Source organism: Haemaphysalis longicornis, unplaced genomic scaffold (genome assembly GCF_048455015.1).
Source record: "Haemaphysalis longicornis isolate Haplotype H1 unplaced genomic scaffold, Haemaphysalis longicornis Haplotype H1 scaffold_6, whole genome shotgun sequence".
NCBI lineage: Eukaryota > Metazoa > Arthropoda > Arachnida > Ixodida > Ixodidae > Haemaphysalis > Haemaphysalis longicornis.
The window spans coordinates 174,591,875-174,612,929 of record NW_027526407.1 but is presented as its reverse complement, the minus strand read 5'-3'; the positions used below and the strand labels follow the sequence as shown (position 1 = coordinate 174,612,929).

The 21,055-nt window shown below is 43.0% G+C and overlaps 1 long non-coding RNA gene across 1 annotated transcript in view; it reads left to right on the top strand.

Annotated features, from left to right (window-relative positions):
* LOC144142074 (uncharacterized) overlaps nucleotides 1-20,032 on the top strand; it is a 31,051-nt gene extending 11,019 nt beyond the window's left edge. The window contains exons 3-5 of the long non-coding RNA XR_013316813.1: nucleotides 8,744-8,808; nucleotides 11,110-11,199; nucleotides 19,896-20,032. This is a non-coding gene — a long non-coding RNA (uncharacterized LOC144142074). The remainder of the gene's footprint in view (nucleotides 1-8,743; nucleotides 8,809-11,109; nucleotides 11,200-19,895) is intronic.
* The last annotated feature ends 1,023 nt before the right edge of the window (nucleotides 20,033-21,055 follow it).

Genomic DNA, 21,055 nt, shown 5'->3' with positions numbered 1-21,055 from the left:
CACAAGTCAATAGAACCGTGACATACTACTTAAGGTGAAACCTTAGATGTCTGATGAAACACGAGAAATGGAAGGAGTAATGGAGACTCCACGACTGGAACCAAATTTTATCCGCGAAAAAATTACTACTTGAAATATCCATAACAAAACGGCCGGTTTAGAATTCGATTGTAACCCAGATTTAAAACACAGCAGCCAAGTGTTCTGACAACAGCGCTAGTTACCACACTAGCACTAGTACCGTCCTAGGATAAAGAGAAGAAATACAAAAACTGCCACAAGGCAAATCGACGTGGCGGTATCAGAACCTTAATGCAGCAGTCAAGTTCTTTAAAATCGCTAAATGTTGCCTCAAAATCACTTGAGAGGCCTAAATGCTGCATTACTGCTTCTGTTAACCCCTTTAAAAACAATTGCTACTTCTGGCATCACAACAGTTTCACCAGGGCATCCGCTATCAAACTCTTCCCAAGCTTTCATATCAAGGTGTCTCAGAAAGAACATTCCTTCCTTGAAATTGGTGGCATCACAAGATGTTTCACCTTAGGAGCTGTGTTTTCTAATGTTATCCTGCTTTAAAAAACGAGAAAACGTGCTTCACTCACGCTTTTTGTTTTTAAGCGTTCGCATCTCGAGTTGCAACATTTAATCTTTATCAACACGCCCATCACGGCAAGAAACGTACTCCGGGATAATAGCTTAAACCTCTCCTGCAAACGATGACAGTTCTTGTTGGGTTGGGCTTCCATTGCCAACAATATAAAATTTGACAATATTTTGGCTATGCCGCACAGTGGACCAACATTAACCGCTTGCATACTGGTCAACCTGGCAGTGTTATTTTGCACTGTATGGAACGGCCCAGATACCAATAACGGCGAAACGAGAGGGCTATTGACGACAGATTATAGAAACACTTGCAAGATGGATGGCAGAACTGAGGGCCATGGCTTTTTAGTTTGATGTTCTCGGGCAACCTAAACATTTGTACCTCCTGTTCGTCTCCTGGGATGACGTAAGTTAGGACATGATAACAGCGCCTTGAATGTCTTTTCCCCGAAAGACGGCTTCATCAATATACCTGTAAATTTCGTAGAACTTTGTTCCTTTTATTTTTTCTACAGTCGTCAAAATACGCGAAAAACTATCCTGAAGTGCTTAGTCTTGTTCGTTGAAAGACACAAACAACACACTCAAAGGATTAGAGTGTTTGTGACATTAGGTTTTCCTGTCGCATATTTGTTGTCACAAAAGTTAGCCATTGTAAAATGGTATATGTTTTAAAGGAAGCTTGTTTATGACTGCAAAATCGGAGACACCACATTAAAATATTTACTTAAGAAACCCGTCCTCTCGGTGGCCTATGAAGCAGCGCACTCATATACGTTTAAAATGAGTTAGGTACACAATGTGGAAAACGTCCAGGGAGGCAAGGGAGGAGGCCGTCGTCGATATAAAGCAGATATATTCACACTATTCACAGAGAACCGTTCAATGCACAGCCATCTTGTCGCCTCGCCTAGTCGTCTTCATCGACTTCGTCTATGCGTCTGCTCAGCTCGGTGCGAGCTTCATCTTCGTCTTCATCGAAAGTTTCTACACACAAATTACACTCCAGCGTTTAAGCCAAAATCCATGCATACAAACAACGGCATTCATATAAGAACAAACTGCAATACGGCCTAACACTCGCCAACTTGACTACAGTAGGAATTAATGCAAAATAAGGGTTGTTTGCGACACAAATTATATTGGAGCGCGCGTTCCATGGATGGAGCAATATTTTCATAAAATACACTTTCAAATTCATTTCGGTTGTTTTGTTTCCGGAGCAATAACCTACATGGTTACTTGTGGCCTATATTTCAAGCGTATCCGCTATTTGTTTGTGTTACCCCCAAGGGGCACCGTGTGTATTGAAGCTGATGGTATCAGTGACAGCAGGGTTTCCAAACTCTCAATCTCAAGCTGCGACTAATTGTGACAGAGAGTTCTAAAGAGAATCATAGAGGCCCAGAACAATGAGCTTCTAAGCCCTGGGGAAGCCTCAACTGGTTTAATGTCTGTCTGTTTAGCTGGTAGAAAGCTTCGAGACATAAACTGTTCCCTGAGGAATGAATCCCAACCCCAGCATATTTTAATATTGCGTTTTTTGCCTACGCTACAATTTAAGGATCGGCCCTTTAAAATAGCCTCACTGAAGTACTAGCACATAAAAACTAGCACACTTTTACAAGTTGGTCGTTATTCATTCCGTAGACGACACCACGGTTGCGAGGAAGTTAGTTATTCTTCCGGCCAAATGCATCGAGTTTATTGTTGGTTTAGACTACGATGATACAAATATCTCATTTATTGGCTGACTGCTCGGTTAAGTGGCACCAAACCGGGCCTTCAACTTCTCGTAAGGAGTGGTTTCGGGCAAATATCTAGACTATGAGACAGAGGCAGAACGTTTTCTTGGGCTTCAACCTGAAAACGTAACAGCAGTCAAACGAATGGGCATTTAGAGAGCGAATGAACAATTTTATCTAGGCACCCCATTTAACGTGAGATCGCACAACACCACAAAAAAAGGTAAAATTGGGCCTTCTCAGCTGAAATATATAAGGATATGTATCAAATTCGAGGCGCTGGATCAAGTTCAATATGGCCATGGATCTCAAATGTGCCGAGAAAAGATGACTGGTTCTACCTGTGGGCAGCCCTATTAAAAATCAGACCACTGTCAGAAGAGCATAGCAAAATGTCTTAATCGCACAGAGCCTATTCACGAAATTGCACAACATGCAGACGCGAAACAAATATTTCTAATGAAAGGAACAGGAAGCAATCCTTTTGCAAAAGCGCGCCAAAATTACAAGCTGCTTTCTGCCACACCTCAAAGAAGCTGCCGTTGTTGTAGATGACGACGTATCGTCAGCACAGTGAGACAGTGGAGCCTTCTTGCGGCCGCGTGGCTGATTCCATCCCTCCTTTGATCAGGGTGCCGCCTTTTTCTAGGACCACTCTGAAGGCTGAGTTGGTCCCACTCCGACTGCTTTTGGCAGTGCAGAATTGTGACGCTCCTCCAATTGTGCAGCGTCCGGTGAATTGTTTAACGACGGTATCCGTAGGGTGTGGTCCCACGACTTCAAATCCAGATTTGATGAACGGCAGTGTTACTGGAAGCTTTAGAACTGCACCCAACATCAACGCACCAGGAACTCCTGTCAGGAAGCCTGTGAAGACTTCCAATAGCTGTCGGGGTGGGCTTAAGAGACCCCACCTCCTACACTCCGAAAGGGTCTGATAAGAATATGGACGTGCAACCTTTCCACGTCCTGTGAAAGCAACTTCGAAAACATCTTCAAAACTACATTGTGCCAAAATAAGATGGCCACTTTCAAATCAAAATATTCACTAATAACGCTTGTGTGTTCAGAAAGGCACACACACTGAGCACACGAAATAAGTAACTAAGAAAAAAAATTGCAATAGAACTTTAGGCCCAGCATAAAACTAGATGTGTGAGGTACTGAATAGAAGTCAACCTAGTGTAACGCGCTCAAGAAAGACATCTAAACAACAAACATACAAATTTGCTTAAGGGTTATTAGTAGTCAGAAAGTACGGGGATCGCTGGGTATATTCTTCTGCTATGTGGCTACCATTGCCCGATCAATCTTTGGCATAAATACCATCCCATAAGAGATGCTCCTGAAGGGTGTTGAATTAGGACCAATAATTCTTAGCAGAATAACATCGGTATGTTTTTTTACTGTGCCCCCGACTCTTGCATAACAGGCTCTGAGTTTTAACATACCCTCAATCAGTTTCCGAACCATTCATCCTTCTTGATAAATTCTTGCCCAGAATGTGTTCTGCGTATCATCCGGAACGAATGCAGAGGTAGCCTTATTGCTGGTTTTCTAACATCACCGGAGGCATGTTTATTTACCACATAACCGCTATATACCATAATACAGCACACATTACCCACTCACCCCTCGATATAAAAATGGTGTCTGCAGTTGTCTTTCAAACTATTGAGTGGGAACTGGGCACAAAATCTTAAAGTGGTGTCCACTTGAGTGCACATAAACACACATAAAAATGGACCAAACCGTTCACCTTCCCGAAAAGTTGAACAAAACAGGAACAAACTGGAATAAATTGAAAAAGACATGTATAGTACACTACACCAGCGGTGGAGACCGCAAGCCAATTTTCTACGGCGCATATGGTCGACCCAATCAAAAATTCAATTTCGAATGCCCCGGTGCCTCGACTCACAGTAGAGGGTCCCGGTGCAACGAGCCCTCTAGGCGGACGTGGGGTGTCCTTCGAAGATCGCCCATGTCAGACTCTCGTTTCTTTCAAGCGGGCAGATGTTTTTGTGAAGCGTGTGCACCATGAGGCAAAACTGCAGAGTTGGCGCGGCCTTATGCCACCGACAAATTATCACAAAAATACACATAATACCGGGTACAAGTACGGAAGCTCTGAGGATAACTGCCTCACAGCTTGTCCTTAGACAGTGCAACCAAGAGCAGACTTGAGGCCAAGCTGAACACACTTGCCCAACACTTACATCACTTGTCCAGCTTTGCACAATACACTAAAACTTCAATGAAACTGAAACAAAAATTGTGAAAAGATATCCCACCATGAATATATTCTAGCATCACACAAATTAAACGCCAATGCTGTCTCCAGCCATTGCAAACCCGTCGCTATATTGCAATCATATGCCTTTTCCATAAGTACATTTATGCGTCGACAACGCCACCGTTTAATCTTCAACGACCATGTATCACGTCACGTCGACTGTTCAACCACTACAGCTTTTCACGCATTTACGGTGCCACACATGCTTTTAACTCATCTGCCCTCCCAAGTGCTATACGCCTTTGGAACGATCTTCCCGATCATATCGCATCTGTGTCATGCCGTGTAACCTTTAGGCGCCTTGCGTCTGACTATTTTGCTTCTGAACTTTTCGCTGACAATTAGACTGTTTGTATTTTTTAGTAGTTATTTTTTCTCGCCTTCGACAAGTGTCCGATATTTCAAAGGGCATTGATGGGCTTATCGTGTCCTGTATGATCCTGCTCATTTTTGACTAAATGCTGTTTGACTAAATACTGTGTATTTTTGACTAACTTTTCACTGAATGTAACAAAATTTCTGTTACCGCGACTTCAAGTTTCGAGGCTCGCGCGCAGATTCGATTTTGTGAGTGTGTGTGTGTTGGCGTGTGTATTTGCTTGATACAGTTGACTTCATGTTGGTTGTTAGTCTTGCCCACCGGTGTTATATAATTTGTAAACTTACTCTGTTGGTGTTATGTGCTCCCCCTTACTCTATGCCCCACCCCGTGGGCCTGTAAGGTATCTTGAATAAATAAATAAATAAATAATAGGAGAACACACCCTAGAACTTCCTTTTTTATTTTCTTACGTGAAGGTACCTCCGAGCTCTAGTAAGCGTTCCGCTCTAGCCGCAGACTTCGAATACACTATAACGAAACACTTTCACGCAGATACAATTAAGCACTCTTTATGTATACCACACAATGCGACTTCCTCGGCACCTTCATTTCTCTCTGTGGAGGCCACATTAGAGGCCTTTCTCGAAGTGGGAAAGCACCCAAACGTAGCCCAAAGTGATTGTCCCATTGCACTGACAAAGTGCCTGGGCGCAAGCTGTGCCCGTACATGATCAACAGGAGACTCGAACACATTTTAGAGTATAATAGTGTTTTCGAAGGCTACCACCCTGCCTTTAGGGTGTGGGGACACACCGAAGTTGAGCAGGTTGGATACAATACATCATTATCTACATCACCATCATCGTTATCGTCATCATAGTAATCGCCGTACTCTTGCTCCCAGCAAAACGAAGGTCTCTCACACTGACCTCCAATGGCCCATGTTCTGCGCCGAACTAGTCCAGAGTTTACCGCAGAATTTTCTTATTTCTTCGCTGCAACGTATTACTGGCGTTCCTCTTCTTCTAGGCCCACCTCTTGGTATCCACTCGGTTACCTAATTGCCCACCGGTTGTCGGTTCACCTCACTACACAGCCAGCCGAGTCCATTTGTTTTTATTTATTCCAACTATTATAACTTCTACTCTAGTTTATTCTCTGATCTAGGAAACTCGTTTCCTGCCCCTCAGTAATACGCCTAACATAATTCGTTTCATTGCCATTGAAACGACCTAAGTTTCTTTTCTAGGCGCCATGTTTGAGCTCCGTTTGAGCTCTAGGCGCCATGTTTGAGCTCCGTACGTCTTAACGTGCAGTATGCACTGGTTGTAGATGTTTCGGAGTGATAAAGGGTAGCCTCTTTTTTATTATTTTTGAGTACTTGAACTGCCCCCCAATCACTACCTATTCGGCGCCGGATTTCTCATTCGTGGTTGTGGTCAGTACTACTATCTGCCCGATGTAGTTGTATTCTTGTACTTCTTCCGCTTTGTTTTCTAAGCTGAAGAGGACGTATTTCTCATGCTTATAATTATTAATGTAACATGATATACAGACATAATAATATAACAATGTATATTCAATTTTTATTGATTCATTGTATTTAAGGTGTAACGCGCCAACGAAAGGCTTCGATGAGGCGCGCCATAGTGGAGCGCTCCGGAATAATTTTGCCAACCTGTGGATCTTGAACGTGCGCCAAAATCTCGTACGCACGGGCGTCTTTGCTTTTCTCCTCCATCAGAAAAGCCACCGCGAATCCAACCCACGACCTCGGGCTCAAAAGATTTTTGTTTACAAATAGTAGTGTACGACCTTATTGGTTCACAACGCCAAGACATCGGACCCGGCAAGGGGCTGCGAAATTCCCAGACTTATAAAATCATTTGGCATGTCAGGTAACATGGTGAAAAATCTTGATAGTTTCATTCCTAGCAGATAATTTTGAGTTAGGGTATAATGTGCTCCCTCTCTGATTCACGAACAAACAATGATGTGTATGAGGGTGGAGTTTTCGTCTGCACACTGTGTACTTTAGGCTGAACTAACTGGCTACGGCAGTGCCCCCAACAAGGATTATATGTTGATGATATGAATTTTTTTCATTTGCCAACTTGGTCCATGTTGGAATGCCATGTCTAGCTTGGCAAACTATGTTTGTCGAAGCGCCTATGAAAATGATTTTAAAATGAACACTGCAAAAGTGCCCGTGTCATATTTCTAAAAAGGCGACCGATCTCGCCAGCATACCTTCTCGCCGGTGTACCATAATAACTATAATATGCCACTCCTTGCCCTTGGAATGGACCATCCCGTTTATGAAACATCACCTTTATTATTATTTCTTGTTTAAAATGCCACACAACGCAAGCCTAAACAACACATTCAGCCAACTCGGTAGGAAGCAATTTATCTGAAGAATCCGCAAAACGTAGAAGCACCTGTAAGGAAACAGGTCGATGAAAGTGCTCTAGCAAATATTTTCATTAGATAAATTATTTTAGAAAAATCAGTTGTTAGAGTCCGCTGTTCCGCATGTTTTCTTCTAGGCCTTCCTTACTTTTGCGGAATCGCAAGCAAGAATTTTATTGTGATTAGTTGGTTACGTGTCCTACCATGTGCAATTGACTTAACAGCAAAACTTTTTGTGAAGAAATGTTTTTGAATAAAAAATATCGCTTGTAACAAAACCTAAGTCGTTTTAAGCGCTTGATTCGCAAACACACGTCACTATACTATGAATCACTTTGTTCTAATGCCTCTGTGTCCTCGTAATTTATTGCATAGCACAAGTCGTACCAAAATAGGCACTTGTTACAACAACCCGGATTGGTAGCTTGCAACGTGACAGCACTCTGAAGGTAGGCTAAAATTATATCATAAATATTTTCAATACCCAGCATAGTTAAGCTGCAAAATATATATGTAACAATTTTAACCAATATTTCATTCAACGTGTACTATACTGGTCGTTTTCTGGATAATATTGCATGGTATACGAAAATAAACGACGTGGGAAATTAGTTTTTTATAAAACTTTTCCACCGCAATGTCAGCTACCCTGGAGTTACAAATTTTATTTATGACTAACAATACCCCACCTCTATTCAAAAGTTGATGCAAGAGATATTATAAATTATATTATTAGGCAAAAGATCGTGCAAAATAAAATTCCTAACGTAGTTATACGAATTTGAAGGGAAGGTCTTTGCACAGTCGTATGCGTTTGAATGAATGGTTTGGTAGTACGAAGAGGAGTACATTATCTTTCCAGTGCTGTAAAGACGTTCTGACGGTTAACTTCTCTCATGACGTACTCCTGTGTGTTGTAAAATATTTTGAATCATCGCTTCTGTTCTTCTCTGAATACAATGTCATACTTTGTGCTGCAACAATTTTTACCTCATATTCGAGCTAATAAGTTTTAAATTTGCCGATCTGTTTCTGCAGTTATGAGGTATTTAAAACAACTTAATCGTGTGACATTCCATTGAGGAATATAAACCCGACGTCATGACTGTGCTATACTCAATAAACCTATCAAAATAACTTTCGGTGGTCCACAAAAAGTTTTATTAAAATTTCAAACGCCACTCGGGATTCATGACTTTCTAAGCGCATATTTTGAACGAAATTTTGAAGAAAAAAAACTGGTATTATTATGCGGTTATTCTGCCCTAGTTTTGCGAGTGAAGTAGAAATAAAAGGCTGTTTTATGCCAGCCTCCTGCTTCTGTGCAGCTATTTTTTGAACAGCACGTCGCTATTACAGCTTCATCGTTCAACAAATGTATGGATATCCTTTGGATAAAATCACTATGCTTGTGACAAAAACATGTAAGTACAATTTATCCTAATTTGAACTGTGATTTTAAGGCATTTGCCTATATTTGAGGTGTAGATAATTCAGTACAGTTATCGCTTTCTTCTCACGAACGCGTTTCGCTTAGAATTACTAGACGGCTCTTGTGCTAAGTATTAGAACTGATCTAGCAGGAAACTTCTGAAGGCCCGCCATGTTGATTATTGATTATAGAATTGTGGTGAGGTCCACAAAGAGTAGGCTGACACAGAACAGTTTGCCCTGACATTTCAGCACATTGTGGCCTAAGGCTAATTCATTTCCGCACAAAACGGCAGCGATTCCACTCAAAAACATTTTGAAGGATACCCCATGGCTATAACGGAAAAACGTCAAAATTTGCTAACACTCTTTTTACGCAAAAAATAACTAATAAAAGCCGTGGGTTACACTTCTGGAAATCGTTCCCCTGTTAATATCTTCTTTTTCGGCTCTCAAAGACTATGTTCAACACTAATTTTGGGAGCATGTGAGAAGAAAGCACATTTTGGTGCTGTAATGTCGCCTTTACACAATCCAATGACATGAGAGGAGAGGACAGGGAGCAGAAAGAGCAGCTTCACTTTGTCATTGCAGGTAGATATATTATTGCCCATGTTTTATGTTTCCAGAAGTTGTTTTTTTCTTGTTCATTTGGCGATGTTTACCCGGACTTTGTATTTAGGTCATGAAAACCTTGTTGTGGCAAAATTTTAGCATACCTTATGTGGTTGCGCGTCTTCCGGTTGCTTTCGGCTGCGTATTGAGCGAACGAACAAAAAGACACAGAGTACAGACGGAAGAGACATAGAAGAAAAGAAAGCGGAGGAGCAACGTTTATTAAAATCGTGAGTGGGATGGAGGTATGATGAGGCTGCGTGAGACATGCTAGGCGGCGGCGACGCTCTGCAAAGGTAACACCAGGTAGCACGCGCGTTATTGAGTTAAGTGATGACGCGATCACCTTTGAAATCCCAGAGTACATGCGCTGTTCACGGTCCAACGGTTCACGCTGCTGCAGTTCACGCTTCAACGAAATTTTGATTGGGGAGTATTGTAATCAGCAGCCAAACATTGTTCTAAACAAAGCTGCTTTAAAAACGTATTATCCCCAAATGTATGTTTATACTAATAACATTTTTTTTCGAGCGTACTAGCTTGTATTCTGTTCCATTGGATGCACATAAATGTTTCTTCGCTGATCGTAAGTTGAATAAGTGCTCCTAGGAGAGTTATTCGCGTGTGGCATCGTCAAGAAAGTTCTTCATTTGACAAAGTGCAACCAAAGGCTTTATAAGCATTGTGAATATTCTAGCTTACTTATTTTACTTATTCGTAGTGCAGCTCGTAAAATACTGGCACAGCATTTTGCAGCTTCTTTTAAAGAACTGTGGTATTGTTGCACTGTTAAAATGAAGGTTGTTCCAGGGCGAACGAAGGTGTGTTGCACGAAATACGTGACCGCGTATAGTCGCTGTTCCATACACGTGTCCTGGCCGTTCATTGCACCCGTTACAATGACAGAACTAGAAATCAACGTGAGATGTATTTCTGACTTTTTTCTAACCGTGCGTTCTCATGGCCAGTTTCGAAAGAGCACGCCGTTTTGTCCACACCATAACTGGGATATTGTCGCGAAAGTACAGATATAACAATATTAGCTGCACGTTTCACACAACACTTCGGGAGCAAACGTTTCAATATAGAAAATTGTGTGACGCGTTTCATTTTTTTCTCACAATAACGGGTAAATGCGGTATACGCACCATTAAATATTGCACTGGTTTCAATCAGAGGCAGTCTAAAACCTAGCTAAGATATCAAATTTGACATTACAAAAAGAATAATTCAGCCAATAGCTTTTGAACAATGCCGCATCCCCAACAATTATACCAGAAATTGTAAAATTTAATAAGCAAGTAGAAGTCTCAAAAGAGATGCCTTAATCCGAACACTACTTTGTGCCACACATTAGAAATATGAGAATGTCTTTCCCAGGATACAATCGGGGGGGGGGGTGCCGATTGCAAAAAAAAATGCGCATGGTGTCGGTTTTTTCAGAAGACAAAATTATCCGAGAATTTTCACTAAAAGTAAGTGATGCCTTACGGGAGTGTGTCTGCGGATAGTCTAATTAGTTCAACCGAAGTGCACGCTTCTGTTGGCCAGTTTTGATTTCTGCCCAGCGCCGATTGTTTGAATGGCTAACTGGTAACGCGGCTTTTAAGTACTTTTTAGATTGCGATTTATGCCCTGGTGTTTACTAAGAACGGATGGGCCTCATTCTCTTTTTTAAGCCGGTCTACCACAAAATGTCACCATAGAAAAGCTGATCTACACAAACCCATGGAGAACCTGCGGAGTGTTCTTGGTCGAGTCACTCCAAGGTAAGCACACAGCCATAAAACCTGATTTCAAACGCGTGCGCCGAAAACGAACCTATTATAAGACATAAGAATGATTTCAAATAACTCCATACAAGCAGGAATAGGCGCCCGTTTGGGAAATTATTGTTCGAAAAGTTGCACTTTAGCAAGATAACGGATGACTTCTACTACGTTTTTTTTATTTTAGAAAAATGGGTAGTGTTTTGCAACTGCTGCTATGCAACATAAGTTTCAAAGATCGGAAGTACCCCTCACGTCATCGTTATCACAACACACGGGCGACATTCACAGATAGCCTAAAGTCGTCAGGCCAGTGTGATGTTTTATCATACTGCGGCCAGTGTTGCAACAAATTTGATTTATGAAAAAATTTTGAAACCTATGTTAGCAAAAGCACTTTCAGACTTAGTGCATCGATTAGAAAATCTCTCTTGTTGCTTTGCCTCCGACAAGTTTTTGCGTGGGAATTCGACATTGCACGTTTATACTTTAGTTGTTAGGGAAGCTTCGATAAGGCAACATTGATTGTCCCACTTCTTTGCAGAACCTACACTATCAGAAAATGTTGACTCTGCTTCTACGTTGCAAAAAATCTATAAGCAGACGTTTAAAAGTGCCCTTGGGTCTTGTTTTACTCTTTCAAACAGCAACTGGATATGACTGAATTTGCGATAATTTGTGGAAGAAATACTGAGTAAATTTCCAGACGGAGAAAAGCAGATGCGTGTGCGCTTGCGCCTTGTGCTGTGACGGCCAAGCAATTTTTTTAGAATAAGACTGCACTCTCGGCTCAATATATTTTGTAATATCGCCGCAATTAAACCTTACACAACCGTTTGCCTCCATTTCATTTTTGGAAGTGGAAGATTCTACTTAAGCTGTTGTTGACGAAACACTTTAAAAAGTGTTCTGAACAAACCCCCTCCAAACTTTGCAAAACCATCTGTCACGCATCTTCGAGAAGCACCACTTGAAGGTTGTTCAATCGTTTCTGTCAGTTTTCCGCCGTAGCTCTGTCTTTCTCAGGGGTAAGTTTCAATTCGGATTTCGAAACAAACTGCGTGGATTGTAGGCTAGAGGTTTTCAGTAAAGAGTTTTTAATAGATTTAGAAGCAGGTATTTGGTACAACGTTCTTTGTCAGTTCACAATAGTGGCTCAGCGGGTCGGAATGGTCCGGTTCAATTCTATTTGCACAAACATGCACTGACACAAAGCGAAACGTTTTTTTGTAAAGACAAATTCGGTTTCGGAAGGCCTTCAAGCAGGTATTAGTGAAAACTTTAGGCCTTCGACCTATGTAGGAAAGCAGTCAATCCTACATCCGCTTTTATTTTTATGTGTTTTATATATTTATGAAATGCAGGCGTCAGGAGCAAATGTAAACTTGTTATGGTCATCGTCATGGTCATGGTGTCCACAATCGGGATGCATACGAAATATGGAGGCGGAAGCGGCCATTACGGCTGGCTGGAAAGGCCTACCAGTCGGCTAACAAGTGGGCGTAGCCGGCGCATTCCCTCACGACTCCCTTGGAGATAATGGAACGCCCCCGATGTGTTTGTGATTCTCGGTTTATTAAAAAGCTTAAAACATCCACAAGAAGGGGCTGACAGTTTGTTCAACAATGACTGGTTCGCGGTGACCGGCTGAGGCGCACCTATATTTATCTTGTAAAAAGTAAATGCAGCGATCGCGAGGCGTCGTGGCGAAGCGAGGGGCTAGGAAATAATTACCAAAGTGAGTGTTCAGCGCTAGATATGCGCAGGCGCCGCCAATGCGTTTTGTGCCAATGCAACTATCCTGTGTCTCTGAGAGGTGAAAACAAAAAAATGCAAAAATGGGAAGAAAGCGCCGAAACAAGCCGGCTAGCGTGTAGGAATGCTGCTTTAGCACACGTTATCAAATTCAAAACAAGAAATATATAATCTTTATATACATGGACAGTTTTCTTTATGTTCGCAAGGTGCCCTTGCCAAACCTTCAGATAATGATGCCATGCAGCAAACAAAGCACTGCAGTCCCGCCGATGGCGTTGTGAAACCGCGACATTTCCCGATACTCAATGCTGCCCAACGTGGCGCCCCTTTTATTCTTTTCTTTTAAAACGACTGATGAATTGTTGCCAACAGCGGTTAGTTTAAAAAGTTCTCATTTATTTTTGACGAATTTTTTTCGGGGTGAATCAACCCGAACCGCTGTGGCAACATCGCCAACAGCGTATGGCCTCGCTTCGGCCGTACTCGCGCAACTCACGCTCTCTTAGAGACCCCCGGCCGCGATCGTGCAGTGCACCTCACAGCTTGATGGCGTACTCGTTCACGCCGGTCCGGCCGCGACAACAGCGTACCATCTGGCGTTGGCCGTTCTCGCGTATCGGACCCCCGTAAAGAAGCCAGGCCGCGCCTGTGCTCTGCGCGGCACGGCTGCCGTACTCGTTCGCGCGCGGCGCATCGACCAACCGCGCCGGCAGCGTATCGTCTCGCGTCGGTCATAAGGCGTCTCCCGAGATCGTAGAGGCGACCAAGAGCCGTTTGCCGCCTTCGCGACCGCGAAATCAGCCGGTGTGCAACCGCCTTACTCGCTTACCGATGGTGTAGCCCCTGGCGTCAGCCCTCAATAAATTTTCACTTTTTGCGTCGGCAACCAAGGGATTCTTCAGCTTCTCGCAATATAGAAACCGGTAAAACAATTACCCGCACAAGAGGCACGAATTGCACTAAAACTCCCGTAGGCCGCACGTAAAAGTCCACAAAGGAGAGGCGACGGCCGCACTGGAGTCCTAACTGGAACGTCTCATCCGGAAGTTTGCCACAGTGTCGCCCAGTTGTGGCGAACCTCCGCTATGCGCTGCATCCGTCGAAGTGGTGCGTTTCCCAGCGGTTTTTAAAAAAATCGCTGCACGTGCGCGGAGTTTCAAGTAAGGTTTCAAGATACTTTAATGGTGTATACCGAACGTTGAAACAGAATTTCGGACAAGTAAAATTTTCTTCAGTTGTGCCTAAACTCCTATCGTTTTTTTTTCAAAAACATATTACTTTCATAAACGCGGACATTAAAAGGTAAGTTAGCACTTATATGAAACAGCCTTTGGCAAAGCACTCCTTGCCATCGCGGATATATAAATTACCTGATAAAATTAGCCGGGGCTTATTCTATATCTTAGACAAATACGCTGTGTTGTGCTGAGCAGTTACCTAATTATTTTCCTTATATAGAATGGCTTGTGTGTTATCTGTTCCCTTCAATAGTGTAACACTGAATATTTTCACATAACAATATCACCAAAATTTTTAACGACAACTAAAGCAATCACTCATTAACACAACACTTTGGGGAGTTCAACGCTAAATAGATGGTTGTTGAAGGAGTGAAATTTATGCCAGTGAATTATTGGGATTAGCCTCCCACCGGTATAAAGTTTTGCATTATAGCGCAAAAACTTTGCCATACGCGATTACAGTGCCTTCCGCGGCTAGGTTGCAAACCATGGTGGAATTTATATGGAAATGTAAAAAAATTGTGTAGTTATTTGCGAACTCCACAGCAATATTGCCAAAAAATAATACAAAAGTAATTGTTTCGATAAAGTTTTACAACCAGAATATTGGAAGCATCGTGAAAATAACCAGCGCCCTGTTTCTTCTTTTTCAGTTGCGTGTTAAGAGTTTTTACAATTACATTGCGCGCAGAATATTTATAAGCTAAGAACACACGTTGGATGCCGGTCACAATGGTAGCTTACCTTTTCGAAATAATTGAGAAAGAAGGTTGTTTCCACTTTAAACGTATTGTGCCCGATCGCAATCGCATAGTGCCCGATCGTACAGTGCCCGATCGCAATCATACTGATCGCAGTCATTGTCACCGTTCAAGAGCTAAGCAGTCCTTTGGAATATTATTTTCCCGTTTCTAATATAAAAGCTTTAGAAGCAACAATGGATACACATTGCAGAACCACCATCGCCATCAGGCTCTCTCTCGTTGGAAACAGTTGCATTGGCATTGGCACCAGCTTATTACTCTATCGCATGAGATTCAAGTCTCACGATCGAAAAATATTTGAGAAGGCTCGCTGAATGGACGATTCGCCGTCTGCTCATTACTTATTCTAGTTCCAGAGACCTGGAAAAATAACTTAAATTAACCAGAAATATAAATTTGCCATACTCCACCAATAAGGCACTTACTTTCTTGACCAGGACTTTAGCAATGCAAAAGAAAAAGTTATTTTTGCCGAAACTTTTAGATGCAAAGCATCTATTGCTCAGGGCTATGTCCGGCGTCCGTCCGTTGTCCGCACGTCTCCCCCTACACTATAAAAAATTGCGCCCACCTCCCCGCGAGGGGAACCCTGTGTAGATGCGACGCATCGTGGGGTTCACTTGGTGTTTCCGTTAGATTGATTCTGAAATCACGTGAAACGTGTCGGGAACGCGCATGTATATTATGTTTTATGATTATTATTATGTTTTATTTGCCAATCTTGGTCAATCTCTCTAAGTGGTATGCTTGGGGCTTCGCTGTCCAACGACCTTACTCCATCATTGTTGTTGTAAGTGGGAGCTTCTCTTCTTTTATTGCAATTGTTAATCATTGCCCCATCATGCGTTGTATCAGTAGCTTCTTGACGTAGTTTTAATGAGTCAAGGATATAAGGTGCGTTCGTAGCATTTATTCTGTCTCGGTTGTGTGGCGCAGTGGGAAGAGCACCATGCCCCTCGCGTTCCGCCCACAGCGTCGTGGGATCGAAACAGGCTGCCGCTAACTATTATTTTTTTATAGTTTAGGGGGAGGGGTGAGGTCGGACAACGCTGTATGGAGGAAAAAGGCGAGTGAATGAGATGCAGTCGCATCTAAAAAAGAAATACCGACGCCCGGTTTTGATCCCATGACTCTCTGGCTCCAATGGGAGGTACGCGGTGCACTTCCCACTGCGCTACAAGACCGAGACAGGAGCAAGTGCTACGAACGCGCCTTATGTCCTTGACTCATTCAAACTACGTCAAGAAGCTACTTATACAACGAAGGCACGCGAAGCTGAACGTCAACGGAAACGATGAACTGAAAACTTTAGTGGAGGATGTTCGCGTGTCTTCCTCGGAGAAATGTTCCCCGATCGTGCCCCGTCCGTAGCGCCTTTGATGATGATTGTGGCAGGGTGGCCCTAGGGACTGGCCAACCAAAGAATCCATCACGAGATAGCTTCGCGTTCAACCACCGTCATCATCTTCGGGAACCGCTGAAGACGAAAAAGGAGAAGACAAAGCTGTGAAGAGGAGGGCGTGTACGTTGCTCTCGCCCCGTCCGCAGCGCTTCTGATAATGATTTTGGCAGGATGCCCCTAGGGATTGGCCAGCCAAAGAATCCATCACCAGATAGCTTCGCGTTCAACCACCGTCGTCATCTTCCCATAGGGGAACCGATGAAGAAGAAGGAGAAGAAGGCAAAGCTGCGAAGACGAGGGCGGGTACGTTGCTCTCAGCCGGTGCACCAACGTCAACAACCTTTACCTCACCAACGCTGACTGAGACTACCGATTCTACCACAGAGACGACAACATCGAGAAGAACATGATGGCCGAGTTTCGCCGCCTCGAGCACCACCGCCTTCTCAAAGTAACACAACAGTACTTGCGTGCCTTTCCCACCGGTGTGGACCCGGACGTGGAATTCCCTATGGCGCTTATAAACAGCACGTCACTCAACATAACGGCAACACGCCAGCTGCGCATAAGCGCGCATGCGCGTCTCCTCTCTCATCTCATCCTCTCCACTTCAGCTCCTCTAAATAATAAACCCGGTCCACCCGCCGCTTCCTCAGTTGCTTCTTCGGTTGAGACACGCTGCACCGTCCGATGAGCTGAATGGACGTAACAATTCTGCTTTGCACCAACACATAGTTCTCTTCGCGGAGATGGTGTAATTTTTTTTAATTCTTCGCAATCCCAGAAGGCACTATTAGTTATTAAAACAAACTTGCAGCTTTTTTGCCATTCCTGCTGCAATATATATCTTCAGCATGTGCAATGCCGTAGCTTTTTAAACATATTATCCTACCATCCAGAGTGTTGTCAGTGCATGCCAAAATACTTTTATGCCTGTTTGGAGTGCGGCGGTTCAAGGATACTAAAAAAAGCTGCTCTCTCACAGCTACGCCGTTAGGTTTTGAAGTTTAAAACACAAGGCCAAACTTTTGATGTAGTATGCTAGTATTTTATGGCATCGCCATGCATTGGGATAGCCACTTGCCGGATGTTGGATGCTTCGCAACCTGTGATGGAGCGACGGAAGCCGCGAAAACGAACAGCTTAAGCCAAATGTGTGATTGCTTCCTCTAAATGTTGCATTTTGATTCCATGTACAACTTACAATGTTTAAATTCGTGTTTTAAGCGTGATATTAGCCAATCAATGTCTTCTCCAAAATTTAGGCTTCAATACATGTAAAGAAACACTAAAAATTCCATGTAACCTTTTGGTATAGATGTATGGGCACAATTTAGGAGCAGTGGACGTCCACCGCCTTGGTTTGGGTTTGTTGGTTCTCTGCCAGGTGACTCTTGCAAACTATATGGACACTTAGGCTGTGCAGACCTATGTCAGCCGACAATAAGTACCCCCGTCCGCAGAACGTCACCTGGAAAAGCCATTGATGACGCCAGGCAGGCTTGTACGCGAGAATATCCGAAACTGCGTAGGTCTTTTAGTTGAACGTCTTGATGTAACCGAAAAGAAACGCAGCGGAGCCGATTGTAATTCTCCGGCCAATTCATACAAGGCAACGCCAATGCCAACCTTGGCGTTCGGCCTAACTTGGCTTTGTTCCTCCGCACTGAGACCTGTCGCCTTGATGGATGTCCCAACTTTTTATAATAAAAGCGCGCCTATAATGAAAAATAACCCTGGATGCTTACAATTGACAAGTATGTGAACCCGGCAGCGCAACGGCCTCTGTTTGTTCCTGCTCTTGAACTTTCTGTTGAACGTTGCCAGCGCGAAGTTCACCATTAAAATACCCATCTCGAAATCTTCCCGTGATAATTGTTCCACTCACTAGCCGTTTCAACGAATATAAGTTTTGTCCCCATTGCTACCTTTACATGTCAAACCAGCTAGCATTGCACACATGGAGGTGGCCCACAATATTGAAACTCTTCTGCTTCCTTCTGCTTCTGCTTGCACCTCGGTGCCTCATCTCGCACTACTGTTTCCTTTTTTGGTGGGGCAGATCCGAGGTTTGCAATTGTTCATTCCACAACTTCAAAATTTTGTATCACTACTAATCCGTGTAACACAACATATTTATTCGAAACATGGGCATCTACGACTGTGTCCTTCAACCCCTGCAGAACAATACGTTGCACCAATTCCGCCCCTCAAGGGGAATAGTTCATTTGCACCACATTTTATTAAGAATGGTTTCTGCATACTGGAACTCCAAGGCAACTGCAAGCAAAGGCTCGGAACTTCAGTTACTCTGGGAATCTTGATGTCCATACTATTTCTGTTAACAGCAACCACAGGATGTTGTCTCACCTAGGAAACCGAACCTGTCAACCTGGTTTGCCACACGAATCACTGCTCCTTCACACATGACCAGAAGAATGGTTCTCGAGCTAACATACGGAGCGCCAAACTTTGCAGTCTACTACACGTCCCGACTCTCACCTATTTACCGTAATGTTTGGAATTAAAATAGTTGCCCATAGATGAAAGACATTCAGTAGCAGAGATTGTGCAGGCGATTGTTATACAATTTTCTGTACATTATATGTCTTAGCTTGAATTGTTGCAGACCGAAAACTGTTATGTCTATATTACTTTTTGTAGTTTACTCCCAAACGTATAACGCAAAGCGCTGTAAATAGGTATGCGGCCAGACAGACCCTAAGTTGAAAAACTTCCTGGATCAATATCTCTGTGGAAATATATAAATATTGGGGTTTTATGTGCGTAATTATTTCTAGGGTGCTTTATAACACGACGACACGTACACCTTAGGTGACACAAAATTGGGTGTAAAGTTCCCCGTTGTGTATTGTATTGTTGAATTGGTAACAACTTCTCACAAAATGAAAAATCTTTCCATGTGATAAAAATCCCGCATGTCTCAACAAACGCGTTATTTCACGTGTAAAAATAAGGTTTCAACAGCGTCAAAACCAAAATCGTTATTTCAGAGCATGAACAAACCAGTGTAGCATAAATACTAAATATAATAGCTAATATGCGTAATTAACTCAATAGCAATTTATATTAGATAAAATAAAAAAATCTCGATAAGCAAGGCAAGTTTGCTACAAAGAAGAGTTTGTACCGAAATACCTCCCAAGAGGGAGGTATTTCGGTAATATTCTCTGACTTTTCTATAGAGATAATGGGTGTAACGTTGAAATAAACTATAATTTGGGTGTAAAAGGTCGGGGTCAGCCGCCGCAGCAGTAGAACAAGGTTGTCGTTATATCCACTGTGAGCTGTTTAGAAGCACTTTTTTTGTTGTTGTTAGCGATTTATTTGGCTCGCTCATCTGACAAAAAGTAAACACAGTAAATGGTTTCCAAGTAAATATACCAAAGCTATGTCTTTTGAGTAATGACTATTAGTTGCACTACAGGTATAATTGGTTTACTGACATCTGAAAATGTAACATATTTATTTTTACACCGTACGATAATCTTGTTGTCCCCTCGCGTACAGAGCAAGGAAGACGCTGGTGTGACCTAAGGGTGAATGATAGGGCTATTAGGTTCTGGATACCACTCGGCTGTCTTATAGCCTTCAATCAAGGTCCTTGTTTTGGAAAAAAAAGAAGACTAATCAATATGTGCCGAATGGAATAAGTAAGTATTTTCTGTACAAATTTTCAGAAATGTTGACCGAAAGGCCCGAAATAGGTCATATTTTGTGATAAAATGCAAGAACAAACGCACCAACTTTTTTTTTCTATACAGTTCACGAAAAGGTTTCGCTTTTGTGTGCGCCAAACAACAAATTAGCCTGTCACTTCATGGGAGGATTTCGGCCATCATAAGGAAACATTCATCTTGAGCAGGGCGAAAGCGTAAAAAATTGGTAGACCAGGATTTCTTCATAACCTACAAAGGATTTCTTCATAACCTACAAATGTTTAGTAACAGTTTTTGGCAACTTGTCAATATATATGGTGCTGCAAGATTTGCTTATTGTGAAGCAAAATATTGCTTTTTAAAGCAAAGCTTTCTACCTCTGCCCTCAAGGGTTTTGTTGCGACTGTTGGCGTCAAGAGGGAAGTCCCGTCAACCAATAAAAGAAGTCACTGGCAGCGCAAGGAATCTAAACTAGCACGAATGGAGAAACGTCGCGAGAGCCCGTTGTTTTACGGATTCAGCAGCGATACCACTGAGAGACAGAAGAGACAGGCAGTGTGCTCACTGAGCACGCCGGCGGGTTTACCCCTTGCGTCCTCGCTGAATACCACGTGATAGCGTCACGCCACCTATCACGCTTCGGTGTGTTCCGCCCACGGGACGTCTAGAGAGCTTGCGCTTTCTTTGCGCATGCGATAGGCGTTATACAAAAATAAAGAAGCTCACACCAACGCAAGCCATCGGACTTCTGCGCCATCTGCGCCACCGTTATTGTCGCCTTTGTCTGTGGCGGCTGAGGCGGAGCAGAAGTGAGATAGTTTAACAGCGGGGTTGAGTTTCATTAGGGGAGAGAGAAGGCTCTTTATTTGAAAAACAAGCCGAGATATTTGCCGGAATTTCTGCAACGACGTGCTACTCGGCACGAAAAGGGGGAGGGGAAAAGAAAAGGCCCCATACATTACAGGCCAGAACAAAGGAGAAGAAGGCGAAGAAATAAAGGAAAACCGCAAA